Genomic DNA, 6,350 nt, shown 5'->3' with positions numbered 1-6,350 from the left:
ACTGTTCTATGTTTAATGTTGTCTGTTTTTCTGAACTCAAGCTTGTGCAATACAGCCCATAACCTAATCTTTTAAAACATTGATAATTTAAGTGAATCACTGTTCAAACCCCAAAGCCAAATATATATTATATCAAACAGGTACTCTTTCTTACCTAATGTGGTTATTCATCAGAATTTGTCAGTTTTGTTTATGATTATTTAACTGACATGAAAAGACTAAGGAATGAAAACCAAACATAGCTGTTCATAGAAATACATCTGTAATAACTCATTCCAGAATACTCAGATGTCATGGTGGGCCATAATATGCTAAAAATGCATAAATATGCAAATGTAAATTGTGTATGTATCTGTTTCTGAATCTTTATCCTTCTGACAAACATTTGGAACTGATTATCACAATATTACTCTGAGTCAGGTTACACTGCAAACTCTGATATACTATTAGGCTGTCTGAATAACTGCAGTATTCTAAACATTGCATTTGTATTGCCTATGGAGTTAGACATTTTTTCTCCCAAAAACTATTGAAAAGTTCAGATGACACAGACTGTAAAGCATTTGACCGTAAGCAATGTCCTTCAGAAGGAATTTAAGCAAATTAAGGTTTTTCATCAGTTGCAAATCAATTTCTTGAATTAAATAATGAACATATTGAATAATTTGATAATAACAATAACTTGTACTTGAACAGCATTGCATTTCACAAGAGGATAATAGATCAAAATTTGACATTGACTACAAAATTTCAGAAGGCCAGATGTTTGGGCAATCAGACAGATCATATTTGAAAGAGCAAAGCAATTTTGTTTTATATGCAATTCTGAGATCTGGGCACCAATGTCAAATCCAGCATTTATCATCCATCTCAAACAGTTCTTGTAGTTCTTGAGAGTGTTCTGACAAGCCACTTACTGTACAACTCTAACTATTCTGGTGAAGGTACTCCTCCAGTTATTGTTGAGTAAACCTAGTAACAATGAAGAATAAGTGAAATATTTCCTCGTCATGATGAAGTGTGACTCATAGACAGCTATAGATTAGTAGTGTCCTTATGTTGCTGCTTCCCTTGTCTGTCTTGGTGCTTGAAGTTTGATTTTAGGAGGTATGTTCAGAGTAGTAGTAAAAGTTGTACTGTAAATAAATGTGGGCACGTGACCAAGTGGTTAAGGCATTGGACTAGCGACCTGAGGGTCGTGAGTTCGAGACCCAGCCAAGGCAATGTGTTGGAGACACTTAATCACACGTCGCTCTGCGACGACACTGGTGCCAAGTTGTATGGGTCCCAATGCTCTTCACAACATTGGTGTCGTGGAGAGCTGAGACTTGCAGTATGGGCAACTGCTGGTCTTCCATACAACCTTGGCCAGGCCTGTGCAAAGAGAGTGAAGCTTTCCAGGCGCAGATCCATGGTCTCACAAAACTAACGGATGCCTTAAAAGATGTTAGATATACTGCAGTCAGTGTGTGGCAAATTAATGTTCATTGCAGATAATATGACTAATGAAAATGTGGATGAATCTTTCATCAGAAGAGGAGGGGTGGGATCACATAGAAGGTAAAATAATTTTTAAAACAAGGTGCAACTTGACAAGTTTATCTGGAACGGATAAATGGAGAGGTATTCTTCAGAGTAGTCAAATTTTACACCAAGGTTACAAATCTTGTTCCATTGTAATTTGTTAGAACACTGCTTTGGTCTTTTCAATACTTTACTGGAGGAAATTTCTGCACATTCCACAAGGTGTGAATCAAATCAGGGAAAGAGGTCAAAGCAGGGTGTGGATAGAAGGAGCCGAGCAGTGTCTATCTATATGTGGAAAACAATGTTTGATTTCAAATAGCATAGTCGTGTGTTGGAAACAGAAGAGGGGCTAAAGTTTAAGCAAGTTCAAGGGCAAGGGTACAGAGTGGCTAAGGGAAGCATTACAGCTGATGTTACAACTATCGCTAGATGGAGACAGTTTGGGAACAGTTACATCCTTGGAAATGCAGGAGAATGCAGATACTGGAATCTGAAGCAAAAACCAATCTGCTAGAGGAACTCAGCAAAACTAACAGCATCTGTGGGAGGAAATAAAATATAAATGTTTCGTGTTGAAAACCTGCATCTGGTCTGAGGAGATGCTGGAGGAGGATTGCTTGGTGCAGGTACAGGTATGTCATGTTGATTATTCATATTTCGTATTTGTATATGTGATGTGTAATCCCTCAGTCATTAACAAATAATAATCAATTTGCTCCTCAAATTGTTCTTGAACTCTGACTGACAAAGATTAATTACAAATTCTAAACAGGATACTCGACCATTTGTAGTTATAAGGTCTTCCTATATTACGTTCTTTTCAAATATGTCCTATTTATAATTAGGAATTAGGTAACAAATGAATGGAAGATACTGAATAATGTTATTAATTAATTTACTGTTGAATGTTTGGAATTCATTCAGCTAGACAAGATGTTTAGCAGAGATGCATTTTATTATTTCGAGCAAATTATGTATTTCCAACATTATACACTATCACAGATACCTGCTTTACTTCACTGTTTTTACAGTCTCATCAATTAAAAATAATTGCATTACTGTTATACCTCATAGATATTTACTTAAAAGAATGCAAAACACATGCCTGTGGCTTGTAACCACCAAATAAGGTTTTTATTAAAATCAGACATGCCAGACTGCCTAGCCAACTGCTTTCAACAACAATCAGGCCCTGAGTGAAATAAAGCTGGCACCAAAAAGTGAAAAGACAAACTACGCCTCTTCTGTGCAAGCAATGTTCAAAATCCCTCGCATCAGCAAAAGTGCAGTTGGAATTGTTGAAAGATTGTTGAACAATTTGAAGCTGAATTTCTGAAGGACCTGCATGCCCAATTAAGCTGTGTATAAATGTACACAGCATTACTTTACAGATCTAGCCTGAATGATGAAAGTGGAACTAGTTCATTATGCCAAGAGCAATGAAGCTGCTTACGGCTCACTTTGGTATGATGCTGTTTAAATCTGGAAAAAGTACTATGCAGTAAAACCAAATGTAATTCACAAAGAATGATGTTATAAAAGTTATGTGATATGATGAATCACTTTTACAGCACATGGCTTTAAGTAGACTTGGAGTACTTGGCAAGTTTGGTTGCTGAATTTTTGTAGCACACTCTGCCTAGTTTGTGTTTTGCACCTCAAATTGGTGTGAATGTTTGCACAAGGCTGACCACGAAATACTGAAGGGGTGCTGGATTGCTGGAGGTGTCATCTTTGAGAACAGGGATTAATTTGACAACCAAACTATCCTCTCAGATCACTTGTACTCAAAGAAATGACAATGATCAGCTCTGATATAAAACTGAAAATGCTTGAAGCATTCAGTGGATCAGGCTACATCAATACAGACAAAGCAGTATTAGCAATACAGGTAAATGACCTTTCCAGATTCATTAAGATAAAGAAAGTTTTTCCTTTTAAATGGAAATATCATTGGAAAAAAGAGCAAAAACTTTACAAAGTGGTATTCCTGCAGGGGAGGGGGAAGTTGAATTGAATTCAACCAATACCAACAAAATAGTTTATTTGGCTATTATAGCATCACACTTGAAGCTAACACCATGTAGAAGCATTTTAAAGCATTTCAACATGAAAAGAATTTTAGACTTTACCGAAATATTTTTGACCTAGTCCTTATTAGTCAAAGATATCAAGAGTAAAATAAAAGCCAGTAATTCAAAATTTTTATTCAAATTCTTTGTTGACATTCATCTTTCAGTATTTACATGGATTATGACAAAGTATTTATTATTCTATACCCTTTTCTCAGTCTGGCCGAAATACATTCCACCTCTGGACAGAGATCTTACTCCTTCAGTGTCATTCTACAATACATTGTTCAGAGATAAATAAAATAATATATCCAACAAAATTTTGTTTCTCAGTATAAACAAATTTCCTGGCCAATCAAATGATAATAAAGAAAACTGTAGCAGAGTAATGAGTTATTTTGCACAAGCAGCCTTTATCTTCTCAATCCAATGATATTGCAGTTTGAGAATCATCATAAGGCTTCCAATAAACATGTGGCTTTTATTCATTTAGATCCTTATCTTCTGAAGCTATTGCAGTCTCTGCTGTGCTTCTCACACTATGGTCATTCATCCAACCAATATATACATTACATAGCCACAAGTCTTCCTCCTAACTATCTTCCTCTAATCTACCTTGACAAAGACAAATATATTCATGCAAAATTTCATCCATGGATTCTCAACAGTCAACCTATGGTCACCTTACAAAATATCTTCATTGCTCTCTCCTTTGTTTCCCAAACTTATAAATATAATAACAAGAATAGGCTATTTGGTCCTTCAAGTTCATGCCATCTTCCAGTGTAACGGTCACATTGGTCTCATTCTACCTTTCATAGTTTGCTGCATCTCTACAACTCATTCTCTCTCACACAATCCTATCAATTTCCCCTTTAATATTTTTTTTCCGTTAACCTATACAATGACCAATTTCTCATCTTTGGAGCATCTTTAGTTCCCCAACCATATTGCAGCCACCACCCTGCGACCAGACATTGTCCTAGTGTCTGAGTCTACTAAGCAAGTGGTGCTGCTGGAGCTGACAGTCCCATGGGAAGATAGCTTGGAGGAGGCCTTTGAAAGGAAGTTCTCCAAGTACGCAGGCCTGGTCAGCAACTGTCAGCAGGCTGGATGGAGAGCGAGGTGTCTCCCAGTGGAGGTTGGTTGTAGGGGATTTGTAGCCCATTCTTTGGTTAGAGCCTTCAGCATTTTGGGCATTGAGGGAGAGAGGAAGAGGAGAGCCATCCGCAGTACCACCGATGCAGCAGAGAGGGCCTCAAGATGGCTGTGGCTCAAAAGAGGGGAGCCATTGAGTCATAAGTAGCTAGCCATCTGGACACAAGCTGGGGTCTGATCAGCCCCGGCTGGGTCACCTGGAGGAGGTTGTATGATATTGAAAGACCCGAAACACCCGATGATTCCAGGAACATCACTGAAGATGTGTCCAGAAGCATCAATAGATGTATGTACACAGTGGCATGGGAGAGGAAACCAGAGCATCTGGAGGAACCTCACATGATCACAGTGAAAATGTGTAAACTCGACATGGATAGTGTCAAAGGTCAGGAGTATACCTGGATTGTAGGACAAATGCTATAACTGCACTGATTCCTGAACCACAGTGCCTCCTAATACCATCTCCTGGTATTAAAACTAACAGAATGGGATAAGCATCCATATTATGAAAATTGATTAAGTTCACTGCTCTGTAGACATAGACCCGATTAATATTGAGCTGATTGACAGCATGGTCATTTTTATTTTATTTGGGTCATGGACAAGAATGACATCACACCATCTTTCTCTTCAGCTCCCACACAATGCTCCACAGTTTTTGGTTCTGACGCCACATCTTGTTCTGCTTGCCATTCAGGATAAGCTTACAAAAGGCTAATCTATTGTCCCACTTGACCTTCAACTGTGCTTTAAGCTCTTCCATTTAGTTAACAGAAAAGAACTTACCCATTTTTGGCTCTGCCTCTCATTCAACAGCTAAATCACTGATCCATGTATTTGTCACCTTCAAACATTACTTCTCTATTTCAAAAACTAAATGTCATTTGTTTTAGGAATCGGTTCCAATAAAAGATCATTGATCAGAAACTTTTATTTTGTTAATTTCTCTACCTTCTAAATAACTTCAGCCATTCTTTATTTTATTTTATCTTCTCTTTTTGCAACCACCAAAATATGTAACTCACCCAAAATTCAATTTCCTAAATACTGCTCTTCACTAATTCCCATTTTTTAGATTTCCACTCCCTAATGTAAATTGGAGTGGGAAGTGGAATTAAAATGGGGTAGCGGCTGGGAGATCCTTCTTTTTCTGGTGGTTAGAGCGTGGGTGCTTGGTGAAGTGGTCTCCCAGTCTATGTCAGGTCTCACGATATACGGAAGGCCACACTGGGAGCACCGAGTAGATTCCCCCTTATCCAACACTGTCATCTGTGCCAGCTCTTCACCATCCCCTCTGACCTTCCCCTCTCTGTGCCCACACCTCAGTGAGTTCCACACAGTGACCTCTTCTCCCGTCTTCAACCCTCCTACTCTTCCTGGACCCTTCTTTTCCATTCCCCATCCCCGTTTCCCTCTTTCACCTTATCTCCTTATCTGCCCATCACCTCCCTCTGGTGCTCCTGCCCCTTTTCTTTCTTCCATGGCCTACTGTCCTCTCCTATCAGATTTCCCCTTTCTCCAGCCCTGTATCTCATTCACCAATCAACTTCCCAGCTCTTTACTTCACCCCTCACCCACCTCCCAGTTGCACAT

The sequence above is a fragment of the Mobula hypostoma genome, chromosome 13, assembly GCF_963921235.1.
Source record: "Mobula hypostoma chromosome 13, sMobHyp1.1, whole genome shotgun sequence".
Classification (NCBI taxonomy): domain Eukaryota; kingdom Metazoa; phylum Chordata; class Chondrichthyes; order Myliobatiformes; family Myliobatidae; genus Mobula; species Mobula hypostoma.
This window is presented reverse-complemented; position numbering follows the sequence as displayed.